The 23,467-nt window shown below is 40.5% G+C and overlaps 1 protein-coding gene across 6 annotated transcripts in view; it reads right to left on the reverse strand.

The window, feature by feature from the left end:
• Positions 1-23,467, reverse strand: part of NRG1 (neuregulin 1) — a 492,259-nt gene that overhangs the window by 50,224 nt on the left and 418,568 nt on the right. The gene's annotated exons all lie outside the window — the stretch shown is intronic.

A 23,467-nucleotide genomic window follows, 5' to 3' on the forward strand; every position in this document is an offset into this window, starting at 1 on the left:
ACAGATGTAGGCACATCTGGCAATAGGGGAGAGTATATCCACACCTGCCCAATAATGTTGTGGGTGAATGTATACCAAGATCACAATCACTACTTCCTTCTTCATTCCCCTGGGGCATATTTAGGGAGTAGGAAGAAGTGTGGATAATCTAATCAAGGGGATGATTTTCAAATGCCTATAAGGTAACCACACCTACCCATATGGATGGTAGGATCTAGAATTAATCTATATTGAAAGCAGTTGAAGCAGAGCATGAATTACTTCAGTGTGAGAAAAACTACATTTTTGTGCTACAAACAGATTAGCATGTATACAGCTTTTTGTGTGTGGGGTCTTTTTTGTCCTTTGGCTACGATAAAGATAGGAACAAGAGGAATGAAAATACTGCAGCTAATAAAGGGAGTTTGACTTCTCTGATCAGAGGGCGTCAACAGGATGACAAGAAAAAACAATATATACAGGTTTATATTTGATGCAGCCAAATGCATTGAAGGAACGTCATTAGCTGAGACTTAGCCCCACATATCTTTCCTTATTCAATTTTGAAGCAGCATTGCATTAAATTCCAGCTGAGGATAGGTTACCTAATATATTTTGGTGTTAAGAACTTAAACTTTGTTCTCCCCCATAGATTCCATGGGTAGCAAAAATGAGTCAACTGATGGTGTTTCGGTAGAACATTTTTGTATAATGAAATTTTATGCTGCCAAAATAGAATTTGGGAATAAAATCCACAATACTTTTATTCAACAAGATCCATCACCCATACCAATTTCTAAGATGGTTCCTTAGTATTCATTGATAAAATTTTATCATGCCTATGAATCCTCTTTATTGGGCCTTTGTAAATTTCCCCTGAGGAAAGATTTCACTTTACTCAGCGTTCAGTAAGTACTATCTACAGCCAAGACAAGCATTTCCATATTATTCCATTTAACCTTCACCACTGAATCTTTGGAGCAGGTGAGGATGTCCCTCATGACATTTTTCATTGCTCTGTTTCCAAAGAGGTTCAGTTAAAGTTACTCAGCTACTGGTAAGATATACTCTTTGATAAAATAAAGACCAATTATAACACCTAATCGAAAACAACAGTAAAAACACTGTATGGTATTGTCTTACTGTGTTTTTTTATTATTATAGTTTGCTATTGTTTGTAGTAACCCCTTTTAAGGTAACAACTGCATTTTGTCATCTTAAAACAATTTTTCTTTTTTCCTGTTTAAACTATATAAAGTTTCAGGCAACTTCCTTGTCAACACTTCTTTAGGAGGACCTGATAGCTGACTACGTTGCAAAATTATATTTCTAGTCATATAATATTATTTCCTGAGTTTCAGCTGCTAATTTAATAATGGACAAATGACACTCAAAGCCAGGATGAGAATCTTCTATTTTAACTCTGCTCAATTATAATTTTGGACTCGGATCAAATGCTGAAATTATCTCACATGCAATCATTATTAAGAGTGATTTGATTGTTTTTCATGTTGACTCTCATTCTATAAAGCAAGCCTGATTTCTAAAAGGTCTAATGGGTAAGATACAGCTAGGAATACTATATCTGTAACAGGGAAGCAATAGATATTAGTCCATACATGACAACTAAAACATTTGTTAGGTTAGGGGGCTACCTGGTCCATTTTGATATTTGATGCAGAAAAAGGGGATATGATCTTTAAAAATGTATAGAAGTCTGCACAACATGATGGGCAGTGTCAGACACATGATGCTTCTGAACGCCAGTTGCATACAGCTGTTTATAAGCATCCTATAGGCATCTGGTTGGTCACTGTTCCTGGACTAGGTGTTTCCTTGGTCTGATCCAGCAGGGCTCTTAAGTCCTTAACACAGCAGTTCTCAACCTGTGGGTCCCCAGATGTTGTTGGACTACAACTCCCATCACCCCTGAGCTATGGCCTTGCTAGCTAGGGGTGATGGGAGTTGTAGTCCAACAACCTCTGGGGACCTACAGGTTGAGAGCCGCTGCCTTAACAGAAACACAATGTGGATTTTGTTGATTGTGTAGGCCCAATTCCAGTTATGAGAAGATTGCTTTGTGCAGATTTATGAGATTAATTGTGCCTCTCTGCTGCCCATTCTAGAAGCCAAACCCCCATCACCAACCTCACTGAAGTGAAGCTGACATACTATGTCCCCTCCCATCAGCTCACCTCTGAGCAGAGCTATCCCAATACACTTTCCTGAACATCTAGAGACCCTAAATGACTGAGACCTAGAAATAATTTGTCATGAAGCTGACCAGAGGAATGGTGACCCTGGAACCTGGGGTGGCACCTAAGAGCTGGAGCAAGATGTAAATATTGTTGAATTGACTGTGAGTAGTTATCATAGTGTTATCAATTTCAATATATATGTAAATGGACAGTTGCTAATAAAAGCGAACATAAGTCACATTTCGAATCAAAAAGGAGAAACTTCTGGAGATTGGTAAAAACGAAGTTGAAACACAAAGTCACAAGGGTCAAATATCTCCAAAATGCTTGGATATTCTTTAAAACCACAATATTAGAAGCTTAGCTAGAATGTATACCACAGATCAAGAAAAGTATCATTGAGATGAAGAGGAATCCTGTGTGGTTAATGAGCAGAGTCAAAGAAGCTATTAGAGGCAAGAAGGCTTCCTTTAGAAAACGAAAGCCTTGTCGAAACAGGAGAGCAAAAAAGGAACTCAAACTTTGGCAAAAGAAATGCAAGCAGACAATTAGGGATGTTAAAAAAAAAAGAATCTGAGGTGCACATTACCAAAAACAAAGAGCAAGAGGGGAAAATGTTTTAAATTCAGTACTAGAAGGAAACAGGCTAGTGAAGTCGATGGACCATTGGGGTCCACTTCAAAGCCAATACGTGCAATGTGCATGATACCAGATCAGTTCTCGCCTGAACCACACAGCATTCCAGCAGGACACCAGAGTGATGGCCAAGGCTGGAGCTAGCTTGGAGCTTTGAGCAGTGCTGATTTCAGGCCATGCTTCTGTTCAAGGATATTCATACATTCATTACATCAGTATCTCTGTTCAAGGATATTCATACATTCGTTACTGCGGGAAGTGCAGTGAGAGCCCATAAAAATATTGTATGAATGAATCCATTACATAGGTATGCTCCTGCCTAATAATAATAATAATAATAATAATAATCTATTATTTGTACCCCGCCCATCTGGCTGGGTTTCCCCAGCCACTCTGGGCGGCTTCCACAAAGACCAAAAATACACTAATATGTCATACATTAAAAACTTCCCTGAACAGGGCTGCCTTAAGATGCTTCTCACAATGAGGGAACTGCCAGAAGGCCCTCGGAGCTGGACCTCAGCGTCCAGGCAGAACAATGGGGGTGGAGACGCTCCTTCAGGTATACTGGGCCGAGGCCATTTAGGGCTTTAAAGGTCAACACCAACACTTTGAATTGTGCTCGGAAAAGTACTGGGAGCCAATGTAGGTCTTTCAAGACTGGTGTTATGTGGTCTCGGCGGCCGCCCCCAGTCACCAGTCTAGCTGCCGCATTCTGGATTAGTGCCTTCATGGCACTCAATAAAAAGGTAATTGAGTTGAATTAAATCATATACGTTCAACTGATTACATAAGTGCTTGTGCTGATTTTCAGTATTTTTATCTGGACCTTACCACTCATGTTGATGCTTCTTACTACATAGGCTTGTTCAAGTGACTTAAGTGATTTTATGCCATAAGAAATATAATATCATTGGCTGTTTTCACTCAGTGGGCCAAGCACGGTTATATTTCTCCAGGAAAAAAGTTTTGTCAAGGTCAGCTAAGATATAACTAAATTTGACTAGGTAAGGGCAAAATTGTAAGCAGAATCTTTCTTCGGGCTATTCCATTACAACTCGGCACAGCTGACTTTAGGGCTTTCCTGGGAGCTATACATCTAGATCAATCATGTACATCTTAATCTCAGCTGAGAAGAGTATGGCATCTCAGTGGTAAGGTCAACACAATTGCTGACATTTCTCCGCAGGATTAGAGAAGAACTTTGTTGTTCCTTCCTGATACCAGAGCGATGCAGTTTTAGACGAAATAAACTCCTTCAAGCAGTCAACCCATGATAGGAAATGCTTTGCTTAAAAGGTGATGGTGTGAATTAGTCACTTGCGAAGATACTGCTGAAAGAATTATAAAAATGATCTGCTCACTTATATACACCATAACATCTTATCTCCATAGCATGTAAAGTGCTTTACAGTGTGTGAAGGACACCAGGAGAGCATGCAAGCCACTTAATTCCTCTCTGGCCTCCTGATCTTAATCATCTGTGCTGGCATATCTGCCTACTGTACAAAAACTGTACGCTGCATTCTTGTGTCAGTGACTAAGTGCAACAATTCAGTCCAGCCTAAATTCTTATTTATTGTTGCACCAAATCTCATGATTGCAGTGCAAGGTCATTTCTTCACGGTTGTTTCAAGCCTTAATTATTCAGATCACAAAAAAGGTATTATTCAGTGGATAGTAGCTGTGATTAAATGACTTCTCCCATAACCAAATTGGTGTAGTAATAGACAATACAAAATGTACATCCGTTATATTCCACAATCTCCCAGATTCTTAATTCTCCCTCCTCTACTAAATCCCTTGTGCTAAGTCATTTGGAAATGCAAAACAAAAGAGGGTTTCTTTATTTATTTTGCTGATAGCGAGTAAAAAGAAATTAGGATTAAAAATGGGGCAGTACTACTAAATGAATTGGAATGTATTTTCACTCATTTTCTGGAAGCAGTTAAGTTCACAAACGTGACTAAAATATTGGCAGAAAATTGTCTCTTTAAAAGCACAATTTACATTTTCTGTTTTTAAAGAAGGGGCCCACTAAGGCAGGCTTGAAATATCAAGAAATCAATGAAAAGTAATTAAGTTAAGTGCTCAATGACCTTGGAAAGACTCTGAAGGCAAACTAGGATGTGAAATAAATAAGGAAATATAAGGTAGCATAATATTACATTGTTTTAGCTTTCACGGAACATTTGGTATATTTAACTTTAGTAAAACTAATTTTAAAGTCTTTAATTAAAAAAAAAAGCAAAAATGATTTAGGCACTGAATAATACCTGTGGTCAACTTCAGCGAGGAATATTTGATAAATGTACTTTTTATAACTATTAACATTTTTACTATTTATTCTTTGTTTTTATTAGAACCTGCACAATAAATTATATTACAATCATTTAGACTTAATGAATAAGAATCTAACAATCAAATCATCATTTAATAACATTCCTATGAGATGCTGACTTTTCTCCAGGCTTTTCCATACTTGCTCTTCATAGAAACTGCATACCCTGCTCTAATCTTCACTGCCTTTCTCCACTGTGGTCATGCCTTCTGGTCAACTTCCAGTCTTGATTGGCCACCTCCAGTGTTGGGCATGGCCAGGCGTGCCAACTCTAGGTGGCAGAAGTAACACAAGTCCCCTCAATATTCCTTAGCACGGGTTTCAAGACCCCCCCCCCCAATATCGAGGGGGCGGAGGCGGCCAAACAACTGAACTGAGCGTGGTGTAACATCAAAGGCAGGCTCCTTCTAAGTGTGCGAGAGTAGGAGCTGTGGCCATTGAAGCTGCATGGCACTGGGCAAGGTCTCCCATTGACACACATGTGACATCACAGACATGTGACTCGTTTCTGGGCCCTACCAATTACTGGGCATGGCTAAAAGTAGCTCCTCAGCAAGTCTGTGCAGATCAGGTGAGGACAGGTGGTTATTGTCGTCTCTCCTCTCATTAAATCATTGATTTGATGACTGGGAAGGGGGATATTGTGGAGCTGGGCTGTGCCTAACCCACTGCTATGTCTATGCTGCTGCTGTCAAAATTTGACATAATAACTAATTTAGAATTGCCTTGTTGGATTTGACCAAGAGCCATTTAGTTTAGTGTTCTGCTTCCTTTAGTGGCTAGTTAGATGCCCCTGGAAAGCTCCCACATAGGGCAGCTGGAGAAGGCCTTCTTTTGTTGTTTGTCCCCAGGAAGTGGGATATTACTTTAGACTCTTTGTAAATGGTGGCAAGGGGTGGGGGTGGCACCATTACTTGAGATGATAGTATAATCATGATGTCTCAGCCTATCCTAAGTCACAGGGTGATTGTGAGCTTAAAATGAAAGAGACAGAATCACGAAGGACACACTGAGGAAGGTGGGATATAAATTTAATCAATCCATCAATGCATTCACTTAGTCAAAGTGACTTAGAGGCAGGAGCTTATGAGAGTGGCAGATGAAGCGTTCACACACACAGAGGAACTCTCACATACATATACACACGACCCTGGGCCTATCTTGTGCCATTGCATAGATTCTACCACTGTAGAAGACCAGTTCCTGTTAGGTAAAGTCCACAGAGCGAGTGGAAAGTACCTCCTGGTTATTCAAATTATAGGCCTGAGCTGCAGAGTATGCACAGTGTGTGTGTGTGTGTGTGTGTGTGTGTGTGTGTGTGTTGCATGGTGGCAGACCCTTTTCTGACATTCTGAATATTCAACCAGTTGTTTCATGTAACACAAAAGGGATTCCCCACCCCCTCAAATTGACTGTCTCAATGTGTTTTATAATTTTAGCAGTCTCTGCCACCTCTGCCCCTTAGATTAAAACAGCTAAATTTATCCAAACCGCTAAGTCTGCCCCCAAAATATTGAGATTAATTTGAGAGCCATTCCACTGGTTTTAACATAATTGTTATTGATTTATGCTCAGGTATATGAATTTGGCACAAAGTCAATAGTTCACAAATTTCACCAAATGAGCCAAAACAAAAAACCCCCTGTTCATTACCTTCTATCATACACACATATTCTATGATGAGGCAAGTGACTGCCAAACGGATGAAAAGATCATAAAATACAGTAGTAAGTAGCAAGGGAAAAGTTTCAATTGCAACTAATTATACTTAATAATTGAATCCCAAGTATGTATGGACCAAAAGTGTGGGAGTGGCTGTTCTGGCTTCCTTAGCCTCCATTCAAGAAATGCTTCAAGAATTAAACTACTGAAACTTGAAAAGCATATCCTTCTGAAGGTCTAGCCTCCTTATGATCTTTGACAAGATTCCTCTCTGGGAACTCATATGTGGAGACTTTTGATTGAGCAAGAGAGTAGGGCATATATACCACCTCTGTTCCCTTTGCTATCGGCCAAGGTCTATCAAAAGGCAAACACATGACCACATCTGCTGAAGCCTCAAATAAACCCGCCAGCGCTGCAAGGGCATCTCCTTCTAACATTTCAAAAGAGAAACGTTTAGAGGTCTTTTCAGAACTTGTTTCAACAACTGATCATCTCAGTTTAACATTCCTTTGTCAGTTCCAAGCCTTTCATCACAACTTCCTGCAGGACCAACACCCAATGACCTCAAATAGGTAGGGTGCAATCCTGCAGTTGAAATTCGCACAAGCGTCTACCAAACCTCTAGAACAGCTCTAATGATCAGGAAGCAATGAACAGCAGGCTGCTGCTATCTGGCCAAGGGGAGAAACAGAAGTTCAGGTGTCAGAAGCAGAATCTTGATGTGACTTTACTGTTTTTACATTACTGGGGGTAACTTAAATGTGCCCGAGGTGTGTATTCTGGCACAACTCACAGCCCAACTGTGTAGCTGCCTCCCCAAGGAGCTGAAACAACATAGCTGTCTAAATGCCAATTGTGCTAGGATGAAGTGGCAGAGGACAAAGCAGAAAACACTCTTCATTTTTTTGCAATTACTTCAGCTGCTCTGGTTTAGATCTCTGGTTTCAAGAGATCTAAACCATGGGTAGGCAAACTAAGGCTCGAGGGCCGGATCTGGCCCAATTGCCTTCTAAATCTTGCCTGCGGACGGTCCAGGAATCAGCGTGTTTTTACATGAGTAGAATGCGTCCTTTTATTTAAAATGCATCTCTGGGTTATTTGTGGGGCCTGCCTGGTGTTTTTACATGAGTAGAATGTGTGCTATTATTTAAAATGCATCTCTGGGTTATTTGTGGGGCATAGGAATTCGTTCATTCCTCCCCGCCCCATAAATGTAGTCCAGCTCTCCACAAGGTCTGAGGGACAGTAGACTGGCCCCCTGCTGAAAAAGTTTGCTGACCCCGATCTAAACTGTAGGGCTGCAGCCAATGAGAATCTTACCTCACCAAATAATAATAATAATAATAATAATAATAATAATAATAATAATAATTTATTATTTATACCCCGCCCAGTAAGAAACAACTGAACAACTATACAATTATAAAATGTTAATGAATTTCATACAGTACATAAAGTATAGATGAAGTAACAAATAATGCTTGTAATGCTTGTCAAAACATAGATAATCACATATGAATTTACATCAGGTAGTCATAAATTTAGATTCCATATATGACTGCCATTTCAATCTTGTACTCCAAAAAATAATGGCATGTCTAAATCAATGGTATTTATTTTGGGTGTTAATTGTACCACTGGTCTGTTATTCCACAATCTAATATTGTAGATTTGGTTGCAATAATAATAATAATAATAATAATAGATTTAACATAAAAAATTGATCCTTAAAAACTTCCCTAATCAGGGCTGCCCTGTTATGCTGAATGGTTATGCTGAATGTTTGTCCGTGGCTTATAAAACTGTCCATGCTCATACAAACACATATTAAAGGAAAAAAAACTTCCGCAGAAACTTGGTATGCCACACAAATCTGACAGATACTCAATTGTCAATTAAAATCTGGAGCAGAAAACCTCATCAAAAATTTGTAAAAGTGGGTCTCTTCCTCATTCCATATCCATTCCACAACTCCCTCTTTGATTTCTGTATGATGCATTATTCACCGAATTGTTAATATGCAGAAGCAAAAATCAGTCCTACTGTATCCCCTCTACTCTGAACAAATCCAGGCAGAGCTAGGCACCCAAGAGACAGCAAAACTTAAATGACCTAGATTCAACCAAAGTTTAGAAAGGAAATTGTTTTTTAAAACTCCTTTGATCCAAGTATTCAAGGAAAAAAGATAGGAAGAAAATGAAAAGATGAAAGTAAGCTAGTCATTGTCCTTGGAATTCATAACATGGTTGGCATATTATATTATCATTTTTAAGGGAATGTAGTGTGTGTGTGTGTGTGTATGTGTGCGCAGGAACAAGATGGAATTCAGTCTTGTTTCTCCATTCCATTTTCTGTATGATAGATGCCCCAGTGGTATTGTATTACATTCTTTAGTTTAATAGTCTGGCTAAGATATAAAGAGCAGCATGTTTCTAGCATCATTTTCTTATTGAAAGACATTTGGAGGAAGGATGGCTACAAGAAAAGGAAATGGTATACATGCTACACCAAATCTGTCATTAGCATGAAAATTCTCTACCAATCAGTCTCATGTTGTGAATCATAAGGGAATATGCTAAGTGAAAGAAGACCCTCCAATTTCCTTTTCCCATCATTGATTTTCTGATTTATCATATTCACCTTCCTGATATCCTCATTTTAGAAGGGAAAGGTTCCGGTATTACTCTTATCGTCTCTACAGGTTTTATTTGCAGATGGCTACACTGTTCAGTATCAACTGCAGACAGCAAGGTTGGAAATGTGGGAACATCAGGACCAGGAGATTAATTTTACGCATTTATTTATTTTTAAAAGCCTTGGCAAGACAATCACAAAGCATTTGAGATTTCTTGAAAATATAATTGTGTATAGTCTTCCTCAATGGAGCTACAATGACAGATACAATTAAGCTGGCCCAGGAAAACATAAAATATATATATCTTCCAGTGACAGAGTTACCATTAAAAAAATGACACATTTGTTCAGTGTGCTTTTTTTTGTCTGATGTAGACAATGCTTAAAGTATGCTTTAGGGTAGGGAAGATTTTGGAGTACATTACCTCCAGGCACCTTTCTACCCAGGATCTCATTAAGCCTATTTTATTTTGGCATTTAGTTGAGAAGCTGATCTCCCCTACTGTAATCTCAGTTGACACAGAAATGAGTCAAGGAACGAAGCTATCACTGGGCAGAAATCACAAGTATTTTGGATTCTGAGTCAGAGGCGAGATCAAATGATAAAAACAAACACAAAATTAAATGTTTTTAATTAATATCCATTTATAATTCAAACAATGGGCTGTTCTTTGGGTGTTGTACACTTTGTCCTTTTGGACCAATAATGTACATGAACATGCATAGGGAAGCTCTGGTCGAAAGGCAAGTATCTACTGCTGTAAGCTTGACTTTGCTCATTGGAAGAAGATACCAAGTGCAACAAACAGACAGACAGACAGACACAAAGACAAGCAAATCAGAATTTGCAGCTTGGCTGAATGGCAACTCCAGTAGAGATCATCTAAGACTTCACCCCCTTATTTCAACTCCGGCAGTGATTGCTACAAATCATTCAGTGCTATGTGACAATAATGGACAACAACAACACAATGAAGGCTGTGTGTTCCCAAAATAAGATGGTTCTTCATTTTTATTGTGGTTGCAACATCTCCACATCTGTTTGCGTGCACATATTCTTATCATCATTCAGGCAAGTTTCTCTTTTAAGGGGGAATCAGATCTGATTCTTGCAATCCCATTAATCACGAAGCAAAGCAAGCTGTTTAACTAATCAGGATTGGGGTCTTTACAAGTCCTTTAATTTAATGATTCAATTTCTGCACCATCATGGGCATGCTGGGCCCTTCCATCACTGTCACTTTCTGAGCAAGAGGAAGTGAAAAGTGTTTCATTTTTAATGACTACTTAATTAAAGGCAAGGGTATAACAGCACGGCAGTTTCTGTCACACCAAGTCACAGTGCCAGTGGTACCTTGGTTTAAAATCAAAGGACAAACTTGCTGCGATAGGAGTGGAGCAACAGACACCCCAACAGTTCAGGGCAATTGATAATTATTCCTACTGGGTCAGAAGCAATGTTTTGAAAATAAAGACATATGCTTGGCTATCATCTAATCTATGAAACAATTACAGACACAGAACTTTAAATTAAATTAGAGAAATGCATACTAGAGAATACTTCAAAACAATCACCAGCTATACTTCAAAACAAATGGAGTAGTATGTTTTGCTGTATACTTACAAGCTTAACTATTAATGACAAATTTTAGTTTTGTGTTATCTGTGTTACAAAATATGGAACTGCGGGGGCGGGGGGCGGGTTGCCCAAGAACACCTTTTCCTCATCAACAGGAGCACAGGTCATTATTCACAGACAATCCTATACCTCTCCTCGCCCAATGACTTCACTAAACTATAACTCTATTTACATTCTATTTCTCAGTCTTAGGCTCATTTTAAGAGAAACATCCATTGCATTAGGGGAAATGAAATGTGAAGGATAGTCAGGTGATTAGGTGCCAGTGTGGTGTAGTGGTTAAGAGCGGTAGTCTCATAATCTGGGAAACCGGGTTCGCGTCTCCGCTCCTCCACATGCAGCTGCTGGGTGACCTTGGGCCAGTCACACTTCTTTGAAGTCTCTCAGCCCCACTCACCTCACAGAGTGTTTGTTGTGGGGGAGGAAGGGAAAGGAGAATGTTAGCCGCTTTGAGACTCCTGAAGGGGAGTGAAAGGTGGGATATCAAATCCAAACTCTTCTTCTTCTTCTTCTTCTTTCAAAGGCAGGCATGGAGATCTGATTGGCCTTTTTGCTCAACCATCTGCTCAAAAACTTATCTGTATCCATGAACATTTTATAAATGAAGGCTGCTGTTTTTAGGAGACATCACCTTGCCAACAAAGGTCCGTATAGTAAAAGCTATGGTTTTCCCCGTAGTGATGTATGGAAGTGAAAGCTGGAGTGAAAGCCCCGTAGTGATGTATGGAAGTGAAAGCTGGAGAGCTGGACCATAAAGAAGGCTGATCGCCGAAGAATTGATGCTTTTGAATTATGGTGCTGGAGGAGGCTCTTGAGAGTCCCATGGACTGAAAGATCAAACCTATCCAGTCTTAAGGAAATCAGCCCTGAGTGCTCACTGGAAGGACAGATCGTGAAGCTGAGGCTCCAGTACTTTGGCCACCTCATGAGAAGAGAAGACTCCCTGGAAAAGACCCTGATGTTGGGAAAGATGGAGGGCACAAGGAGAAGGGGGCGATAGAGGACGAGATGGTTGGACAGTGTTCTCGAAGCTACGAACATGAGTTTGACCAAACTGCGGGAGGCAGTGGAAGACAGGAGGGCCTGGCATGCTCTGGTCTATGGGGTCACAAAGAGTCGGACACGACTAAACAACAACAACAAGAGCTTTTGTACTGCAGGTCTGGCTGTGTGTATGGTACACGGACTGTAAGACACTTTTCAGTGGACTTGATGAAGGACAAAAAAACTGTGTGTGTGTGTTTTAAAACAGAAGTATCTTTTAACTCAAAAACTTGATCTCAACAAGGGTAGCACAATGTCTGTATGAGCAGTGTCATTTTTTTTTTTCCAAAGCAAAGAGTTCCCTGGGACTCTTCATTGGAGGAGCAAGTATGTCCATTTTAAAACTGTATGTAAGAAGCTAAGGTAAAACATCAGACCTGAAATAGTGAAGCTGATAAGATATCAAGCAAATTTACCCGATAAACACATTTCCCTGGTTTCACAGACGCAATACATTTCACCCACTTGCTCTGATAAGAAAGATGAAATGCTAAAATTGAGAAAATTTGTTCATCTCAATGGCAAAAGCTCATGACAGCATCAAAAGGTGCCTGAAGACTTTACAGAAGACCTGTTTGTAGTTCTCACAGATGAGGAGTAATTTTTTTTAAAATAGAAAAAAAATGTCTACAAAAAGGGAAAGAAGAAACTATAAAGATAGTTTTTCAACAGACCTTTCGATCAGGCATAAAGATAACTAGACAAGTGTAGGCACCCTATTTTAAAATGCCTTTCGTGCTACTCATCTATTTCAAAGTGCCTGCGGAAATTCCAGAGGGAATTTCCTTTAATGGCGAACAAAACCAATCCCGCGCCAATGCTATTCCACTTAACAAGTCTGTGACTACCTTTACTTTGTGATGTATTTGAAGTTTATTATTTATGTCCTAGCTTCCCTTTGAAGGACTTTCATTTCCAGAGAACATCCCAATACTGCAATGAGTCTGCTTATCAAAGGAAGGCTAATTTGGATTTCAAATTTTCATCCCAGCACTTATTATAACTTCTTCCACTTTTATCCTACTTTGGCCAACCTAGTTTTCATACTGAACCAGAAATTGTATTTGTAAGCCCTGATCCATGAGAATAAAAGTAACGTGGAAAGGGAGGACGAACCTATGATGGAATTTGTACCCTCCACCTCCACCGATGGTTTACAGAGGAGCCCTGCTCTTCTATGTGGACTAACCGGTCTTGAAAGATCTACATTGGCTCCCAGTATGTTTCTGAGCACAATTCAAAGTGTTGGTGTTGACCTTTAAAGCCCTAAACGGCCTTGGCCTAGTATACCGGAAGGAGCATCTCCACACCCATTGTTCTGCCCGGACACTGAGGTCCAGCGTTGAGGGCCTTCTGGTGGTTCCCTCACTGCGAGAAGCCAAGTTACAGGGAACCAGGCCGAGGGCCTTCTCGGTAGTGGCACCCACGCTGTGGAATGCCCTCCCACCAGATGTCAAAGAGAGAAACAACTACCAGACTTTTAGAAGACATCTGAAGGCAGCCCTGTTTAGAGAAGCTTTTAATGTTTAACAGACCATTGTATTTTAATCTTTTGTTGGAAGCTGCCCAGAGTGGCTGGGGAAACCCAGCCAGGTGGGCCGGGTATAAATAATAAATATTATTATTATTATTATTATTATTATTATTATTATTAACCCATGATAAAGCTCCAAATTTCTTAATGGAACTGGAGAGTAAATCTGATTTAAATAAAGTAAATCAGACATACTTTCTCATAGAAGATATGGTGCTGTGACTGAGAGCTCAGAACTAGAGCAGAGTTTGGTGGTGCAGTGCAGCAGAATTCCACCCTGGTGCTGAGCTGTAACCTCATTCTGATTGACTGAGTACAGCTAACCAGAGTTTGGTGGATGTGGGGGAAGAGGCAGCACTTTAGAAGGGGAAAAGGGGAAGGCTGGGATTATTGGTGTTCAGCTTGTTAGGGGTATAGCTCATAAGCCTAAAGTACTCTGGGTGGTTTTTAAAATTATCTCATCTTTCGTAATGCTAAATCTGTAATGCACACACCACTTAACAGATTATACAAAGAGATACATCCTTTGAGGTAAAAATAGTATTTAGATTAATTAATTATTTCAGCAGTACAAAATGCCTAGCAGATTCAATCAGAGCTCACCACGCAGAGGGTGACACGATCCTATGCTAGGCCTATCCATCCTTTATTCCCTCCATAAAAACATCATTAAGGCTGAATCAAAAGTCTTGTCAAAAGTGAAACATGTCTTTAATATTCCCTTAGACATTAATCATATCCACAGCCAGTGGGAATCCTTTCCCCTTTGAACTGTTCTTTGAGAACAGAAGTACCAAAAGTGACTGCAATAACTAATTTTCCTAGAAGGCACTCACTAAATTATCTGTTCTGTTTCTGTCAATCTCTCTTCTCTTCAGCTGTTGTACCTCCACCCCCTCCTTACTCAATGCGTCCTGGCCTCCAGACTTAGGACACTGAGAATACCAAGCAACCACTAGGAGTCCAGCATCAAAACAAACAGCACACTATTTCTCTTTGCCAAACGTCAGGGTAAAAAAGACTCTGTTGTGATATATTAAAATCTAGAATGCAGGAATCCATCCAGATAAGAAATAGCAGTACTAAACACAAGAAAGAGGCCATCCCAGTAGTGGAAGGAGGGGGGGGGCACTGACCTGACCTCCCAGTAGCAGTGTCACCGCTGCTTCCTGGGAGGGAGAGTGGGAGAGGCAAAGTGGTGGGGAGGTTTGCAAACACACCAGTGTAGCCAACACAGAATCCTTGTCAGGATTCATCAATTACAGTGGTACCTCTGGTTGCGAACGGGATCCGTTCTGCAGGCCCGTTTGCAACATGAAAAGAGCACAACCTGCAGCGGCACGTCTGCGCACGCACGGGTTGCGATTTGCCGCTTCTGCACATGTGCGTGATGTCATTTTGTGCTTCTGCGCTTCACGAGCGGCGAAACCCAGAAGTAACCCTTTCCGGTACTTCCGGGTTGCCGTGGGACGTAACCTGAAAGAATGTAACATGAAGTGGATGTAAAATGAGATATGACTGTACAGAGCTTTAGCAGACAGAACCATACAATGTCAGGGCTGCAAACTAGCCTATTGAGCTAATGTGGACTGTATGTGGCCTGGGGTGCTGGAACCTCCAGGCACAGAAGAAACCACAGAAGTGTACAGTGGAACCTCAGGTTATGTACCGTCCTCCTTACGAACGCTTCAGGTAACGAGCTCTGCTAACCCAGAAGTAGATGCCCCTAGCTGCGAACTTTGCCCCGGGATATGAGCGGAAGTCACGTGCTGGCGGCGCAGCAGGAGTGGGAGGCCCCATTAGCAAAAGCGTGCCTCATGTTAAGAATAGTTTCAGCTTAAGAACGGACCTCTGGAACAAATTAAGTTCATAACCGGAGGTACCACTGTACAATACTGCCTGTGAATGGTAGGTGGGGAAGCAGCCTCTGCATTAACTAACCAGGTCAAGTAAAATAGGCTTCTGCCTTTGACTCGTCAGCTGAGCAGTATTTTCTGCATGCTGGATTTCAGGTGGTGGAGGAAGAAATATTTTCTTTTTTGTTGTATGAGAAAGAATAAGAAAAGGGGCCCATCTGCTGGGGATAATGTCAGGCTGACTGGGAAAAACCACACCGAGAAGGATTTGGGTTGAAAACAACACCCCTGTTTTACAAATTGTGTGTTCACATTTCCTCATGCAACTAGAAGACTGGCTGTGCAGATGTTTTCCGTAACATCAAGTCCCTGTGTGTATTCAAGATACCATCTTGCTTATTTTGGCTGCTGTATCCTTTTCTGGAAGACATCTGGGACACAAGGCATATGTTGTATTTAAGAGTGAGGTGTCAGAACGCCAGGATGGTGGAGGCAGTTTTGGACAATAAGCTACAAAGCAGAGTGAATGACAGAGTGGCTTTCCATTAAGGTTAAAAGCCAGCAAGTTCATCTGTCTCTCCTCTGTGTCAAGCTGTGCAGAGACATGGACATTTACAGACACAAATCTGTCACTCCTCCAGAAGTATTTGAAACCAAAACAACAAATGTGTATAATCTCCTTTGTATATGGGCCACTTTTTGCCACCTCACAGCCACTATGCTGTCTTATTGGCATTATATGCTGCCAGTCTTTTAGCCTTGATGGCGTGCGTTGGCGGGTGGTGCTCTGGTCTAAACCACTGAGCCTAGGCCTTACTGATCGGAAGGTTGGTGGTTCAAATCCCCACGAAGGGGTAAGCTCCCATTGCCTGGTCCCAGCTCCTGCCAACTTAGCAGTTCAAAAGCACATCAAAGTGCAAGTAGATAAATAGGTACTGCTCTGGTGGGAAGGTAAACAGCATTTCTGTGCGCTGCTCTGGTTTCGCCAGAAGTGGCTTACTCATGCTGGCCACATGAACTGGAAAAACTGTCTGCGGACAAACGCCGGCTCCCTCGGCCTGTAAAGTGAGATGAGCACCGTAACCCCAGAGTCATTCACGACTGGACTTAACTGTCAGGGGTCCTTTACCTTTACCTTTAACGTGCATTGGAAGCAACAGAAACACCAGGCTGAACAGCTTTTACAACAGCTGCACTTCACCAATGACACTGAAGTACTGCAAACAAGCCTCCTCCTATCATAGAGGTCTGCAGAATTAGATGCCAGCTGTCTAAAGCCAACTTAATGAATGGTGCCGCAGTAGCTTTCGATTTCTACACATTAAAATGCTTTCTTAAGCTTGCTGCGCTCCCTAGCCTTCATCTGTTCTTCAGATTTATGTCAGCTGTACTTTGTCTTTTGGGGTTTATAAGGCCCCTTTACCAAGAAAGTTATTTTCTTAGCTTATTGTCTAACTAAACAGGCTTATTTTTACTCACATTTCCAGGGTGCTCCAAATGTCTGTAATTACCATTATACCAGCTTAATGTTCTCTTACCCTTTAAATTGGTCCTCAAAGACATTCTGGATCTATAATTTCAGCGACTGACCTTTTCAAAAACAGTTGTATGTGTATATGTCTGCAGCTGCAAGGAGATTGAGAACATTTGCTTTCAGCTAACTACAGTATCTTTTTATGACTGAAACAGGAAACAAGTTAGTTGTAACAATTGTTTATCCAAACAAGCCAGGATCACAAACCATAGGGTGAAGTTGGCTTGTTCACACAAACCATTGCTAATACTAACTACAGTCCTGGTTTAAACATGATGTTTGCCAGCATCCCAGATCATCAGCGATCTCCTCCAACAGAATATAGCACAATCTGGCGAGTTTAACTTTCTCCAGCCTCTTTCTCAACTACTCCTCTTGTGGGATGCGGGTGGCTCTGTGGTCTAAACCACTGAGCCTTGGGCTTGCCGATTGGAAGGTCAGTGGTTCGAATCCCCATGATGGGGTGAGTTCCCGTTGCTCGGTCCCTGCTCCTGCCAACCTAGCAGTTCAAAATGCAAGTAGATAAATAGTTACCACTCCGGGGGGAAGGTGAACGGCGTTTCCGTGTGCTGCTCTGGTTTCGCCAGAAGCGGCTTAGTCATGCTGGCCACATGACCTGGAAAAACTGTCAGTGGACAAACACCAGCTCCCTTGGCCAGTAAAGCGAGATGAGCGCCGCAACCCCAGGGGCGTTTGCGACTGAACTTAACTGTCAGGGGTCCTTTACCTTTACCTTACTCCTCTTGTGATACAAATGAAAGCAAGGAACTTAACCTTATTTTTTACCTGTTCTAGAGAACTAGTGGAATACTTATTACTGTTATCAATGTAGTTGCCAAGTCTCGGTGTTTCCTTTAATTTTAATTTTGTTACGTTTATGGTTAAGACTACTGCAAAGTAAATAGACTGCAGATGGTTCCTTCTGCAGTTAAGCTGCCACTGCCAACAGTGAACTGATTTGAGAAACACAGTTGCTGCAGTTATATTAAAGGGTTGTCAGGTTTGTCTTCAACCCTATATATTTTCTGAGTCCCTGAGTCATTTAGCACTCTTTGGGGATCCCCTTTGACTTTCAGAGTCTCAAGCACCAAAAGCCATACACGTTCTTTTGCCATTGAACTGGACATTGCTTTGTGGTAGGTATATTTAATACACCATGCTACAGGAATTCTGCTCTAGTATCTTTGCTCTATTGTTGCAAATTTTCCCCCTCTCAAATCTAATATGGACTTCAGTTTTTCTGATCCTGCCAGCTGGTCAAGTCACTCTTTCTGAAATGATTTTCAGCATTTACCAAATGTCTCAGTTGTACTTCTATATTTCTAAAATTTGGTATCATTTCATCCAATGGTCAGAGATTTTGTTTATATATTTACAATGTGGGGGTGAATACTTCAATGGCCACTAATGATTTCTAATTTTGTGGAACTTGGTGGCACTACCATAGGCAGTATCAGTCTATTTAACTTCACAATGCAGTTTTTCTCTAGCTTTTCGCCTACACTTCCGGAATATACAGCCTCTACATTCTGCTGTGAGATTACAGTGCATATATAGGAGCTGAATGTAGTTAATATTTAATTACTCTTTGTCTGCATAATGCTACAGCTAAGTAACTCAAGTAATTCTTCCATTTTACTCCTTACAACCCAACTCACCCATAAATATTTTCCTCCCCCAAACTGGCACTCATCCCCTTGAAACCTATGAAAACTGTGCCAGCTTTTTAGTATATTTTTGCCTTCTTGTGTTTTGAATACAACCACTGCTTGTAACTGATAATCAGTTCTATTCTTCACTGACTCCAATATCAACAGAACATATAATTGCTATGAGGTGGCAGTATACCTCATAGCAATTATATTTTCTGTTTCTTTTTCATGTTAAGTTCCATATTCACTTACAATCTACAGCAAAGCCTATTTAGAACACGCAGAAGGCAAACTATGCCTAATTTAGATTTGCTAAACAAAACAATCCCACCCCCACAACAACTGCTTTCAACAAGCTAAATTAGGTTTTACCTCAAAGAAAAAAGGTCTCGGGACTGATTAAAGTTGACAAAATAAGACACAGTATTAGCACTTAGTACAAAAAAAAAGTTATTTCCTTGTGCAAAAAGGAACAATCCAAATGGATAAGAACACTGGAGCAACTCCCTATAAGGAAATACAGAAAATTAAGTGTATGGGACGTGGGATGCAGGTGGCGCTGTGGGTTAAACCACAGAGCCTAGGACTTGCTGATCAGAAGGTTGGTGGTTCGAATCCCCACAACAGGGTGAGTTCCCATTGCTCGGTCCCTGCTCCTGCCAACCTAGCAGTTTGAAAGCACGTGAAACTGAAAGTAGATAAATAGGTACCGCTCCAGTGGGAAGGTAAATGGTGTTTCCGCGCACTGTTCTGGTTCGCCAGAAGCAACTTAGTCATGCTGGCCACATGACCCGGAAGCCGTATGCCAGCTCCCTTGGCCAATAAAGCGAGATGATGCTGCCTCTGGAGGCATAGCATACCCATAATGGCTAGTAGCCAGTGACAGCCTATCCTCTATGACAGACAAAAGGAACGACTTATTCCTTGGCACAAAGTTAAAACATGGAATTCACTATGAGATGTGGTGATGACCACCAACCTGGATAGCTTTAAAGGAGTTTGGACAAATTCATGGAGAGGACAATGGCTTCTAGTCATAATGCCTCTATGCTACTTCCGCTAACGGAAAAGCAGCATGCTTCTGTATACCAGCTGTTGTGGGCACAGCTGTGGAAGAGGGAAGTTGTTTTCTGGGTTTCCCAAATGCCACCACAGTGAGAGTGGGCGCTGGACTAGATGGGACTTTTGGCCTGATCTAGCGGGCCTCTACTTTGCAAATTTAGCGCAAAGTTCTGCATAACTTTCCTAAAACATTTCCAGCTCTCAATTACCTTCATCATATTTTTTTCCCTTCTGTTTTATCTGATACTTTAGTAGCTGAAGCAAGGAAGGAGATGGCTACTGTTCTTGTTTCATAGCAAACCTTGAGACTCCATGAAGTTTCTGCATTTCTCTGTATTGGAGAAACCGTAAGCTCTAATGCACCCATTTGGTGCTGATAGGTTCTGAGTGTTCTCTCACAGTGTTCTGCTAAGAATAAAAATGACAACTACTACAGAACAAGACTACACTGAAAAGTGCTAGACAGACAATAAAATGTGCCGTTCCTTTCAGACATGGAAGTGCCTCCGTGCGTCATGCCATGTCTTAAAATCATAATGTGGGAGGGGGGGGGGGCTTTCCTAAGACATGCAATAATGAGGCAGGCCCACAAAGTAGCATTCGAAATTATGACAGCTATATGCACATGGGGAAAAAAAAGAGGTGGATGATTACACTACAAAGAAAGGCTTGCCTTTTGTTAAGAAGAATCTCTTCCTTTGCAGAGAGGAGTGGGACACCTTCTGTCAAATGCTTTAAAAGAAGAAATGCTGGTAATCAAAACCAAAGCATGATATCCCCAAGACATTTTATTCAGAGAAGTGCAAGGCAGCCAGACCCATCGTTCATTCTCATTCTCATCCTGCTCTTACTTTCATTGCAGAATTTATTGGATGAAGTAGATGGGATGTCACTACAACTTCCCATCACAGATTTTCCCCCTTTTCCTGCTGCTGGGGCTGCCTGCAGTGAGTCAGCAGCAGAGACTAAGGGCCAGATCCTGTGCCATTCGGCTAACTGCTGGAGAAGCTGCTTTGATTTACCACCAGCCAGGCATCTATTGTTTACAAAATGTCACGCTCCTGACCTGCATTAACAGTGGCGTCTCAGAAAAAATATGCATGTTTTATGTTAGGATGATATTCATGGATGCAAAACCTCTACTACATTTGCCAGACAGGTTTGCATGGGGGGGGGGGAACCTACGTATAAAATCCCAAGGATAATAATAGTATCCTGCCATTTATAGTTAAGCAGGCATGTTAAAAATCAGAGGTGGTGGAGGGAAGAGAAACAGAGAAGGAAACCAAATGGGGAATTCAAATACCTACATCTTACTGTTATAGGCATTCAGTCCATTCTTTTTCTTTTGCAGGTTTTTGTAAAATCCACACAGAACCTCATTTCAAGTCAGCCTGAATATCTACTTCACACACACACACCTATTTTGGGCCCCAGTGATAGGCACTACACCATATCTGTCACTCTGCAGTGTCAAAACATTTCTTTCTCTCCTCCTACATATATGCCCTCATTATTTTCTCTCTTACACAAGTTCCTCAGCTGCCTTCTAGCTGAAGAAGCCCCCCCCCAAAAAAAAATACAGTTAAAATTTGCAATGATGTTCAACCCTTAATACTGTGGCAATGAATCATGCAGATAAAGGCTTCCTTAGAATTTCATTGGCAGTGCCTATGTTAAAATAGTTAAGCCTTGTGTCTTTACTACAAGATGTTGTCCAAACGTTACATCAAATTTTTGTTGAAATGAGGAAATAAGCTCTTTTTTATTGCTTCTCCCTTATATACTGCTCCTAGTATCCCATTTTACATTTACCAACTGATGCTCAACACCTGCAAATGTGAAACTAAATATTTGACTATTGATATTCGGCTCCACGATTAGGACATATGCATATTTCATATTTTGTCAGGAATAGTATTTTAGTATCTATAATTCCGCTGGGGAAAAACAAGTATGGCTTGGGGAATGGAATGGCACTGATCAGGATCCTAAAAGGCCCGTAAGTTTTCCTGAGTGCCAACATTTATATGTACAGTTATGTACAACAAATATGTACTTTTTTAAAAAAAAAAAAACCTCTGAAAAATGAATTATTTCATGATCTTCCCAAGACTGCCAATCAGATGTAGTAGCTTGGTAGTTAAGTGTGCAAACTACTCTGAATTAAATGTTGCACTTTCCAAGTCCAGCAGTGGCATTTGTGGCTTCAACATGTTTCATTAGTACCCTCCATCCAGTTTTGTGTGAATGTTACAGACATGTGAAGAGGGTCAAAAAGTTTCGTGAAGTTAAGATACTCAGCATTCCATATGAAGTACGCAATTCCACACCAATAACACAAAATGAGAAGGTCACAACACAAACTTTTACAGGTTTCTGCCCGCAGCAATTCCTGTTGCAGACACAGAATGTTAGTTTTACAGAGTCTGACAAGTGCCATTGTTCAGAAAGGTTTCGTAGAGATTTGCCAAAGAAAGATATAGCAATTTCCTTCCTTTCCTTATCACTACACAACATTGCAAACCACTTCATTGCATTGTTCAGTGTCTCCTGATTCAAGGTTGTTGTTTTTTAAAAATAAAATAAAATAAAATAAAATAAGAAGATTGGCTCATGATAAGCAGAGAGAAGGGGAAGATTTTCTAAAGTGGTAGTGTAAGGGAAACTGGTTTGGGCAACTGAGAGGCAAATTATTAATTATTTAATAAATAAATAAGATAAATAGCAGTATTTTTGCTGAGTCAATTTTAATCTCATATTTCATTGCTCTTGTGATTTATGTAAGAAAGAATTATTCTAACAATGCAATCTTAAAAACAATACAACAAGGGAGTAACTGATGCTGAGGTACTCACACACATTTAAATCTGCCATTACGTGCTGGTAAAGTAGTGCGATAACTTTTAGCTGTATATGTATCTCTCTAAAGAATACTGATCTATTTAGTAAAAGGATACTATATTTTCTGTAATGCCTTAGTTGAAATGCACAAACTACCTACAAAGGGTAGCGGTTTGGATCCAGTTTGGATCCAGTTTAAAAGTGCAGCCCTAAACATGCCTACTCAAAAGTCCTATTGAATTCAATGGGGCTTATTCCCAGATAGGTGGATTTAGGATGACCACCAGTTCCAATTGAAATCAAGGGATATCCATTCAACTAATGTGGCCTGGATCACCCCAATGTTTTCAGAAAGTGGTGAGTTCTGGAATCATGTAGGTGTCGCTTTCTAAACTGTTATACATTGTTTACTTTGGAGTTAAAATCTGTTACTATCCTTGCTATATATTGGTAGTTGCTCCTGCTCTATTATTGCTTATAAGTAGGGATGAAAAGATTTGTTAATGTTGGTTCTTTCCATATCTTATTTTTCCAATCTTAATTTGTTCTTCAGTTTTCTACAGCAATTTGCAATTTTTATTTTAAAATTCCATGAAAATTTCTCCTAATAAACACATTTCCACGTGCAGTTTTGACTAACGTAAACATTTTTTTCAAAAAACCCTAATGCGTTTTTAATGTTATTTTTACTAATATATTACTTTTATACACATTTTGGCTGGAAAACTGCATCACAAGATTTAAAGGTAAAGGGACTCCTGACAGTTAAGTCCAATCACAAACAACTCTGGGGTTGCAGTGCTCATCTTGCTTTACAGGCTGAGGTGACCAGTGTTTGTCTGCCGTTTG

This window comes from Podarcis tiliguerta, assembly GCF_965153285.1.
Source record: "Podarcis tiliguerta genome assembly, chromosome: 17".
In the NCBI taxonomy this organism is placed as follows: Eukaryota; Metazoa; Chordata; class Lepidosauria; order Squamata; family Lacertidae; genus Podarcis; species Podarcis tiliguerta.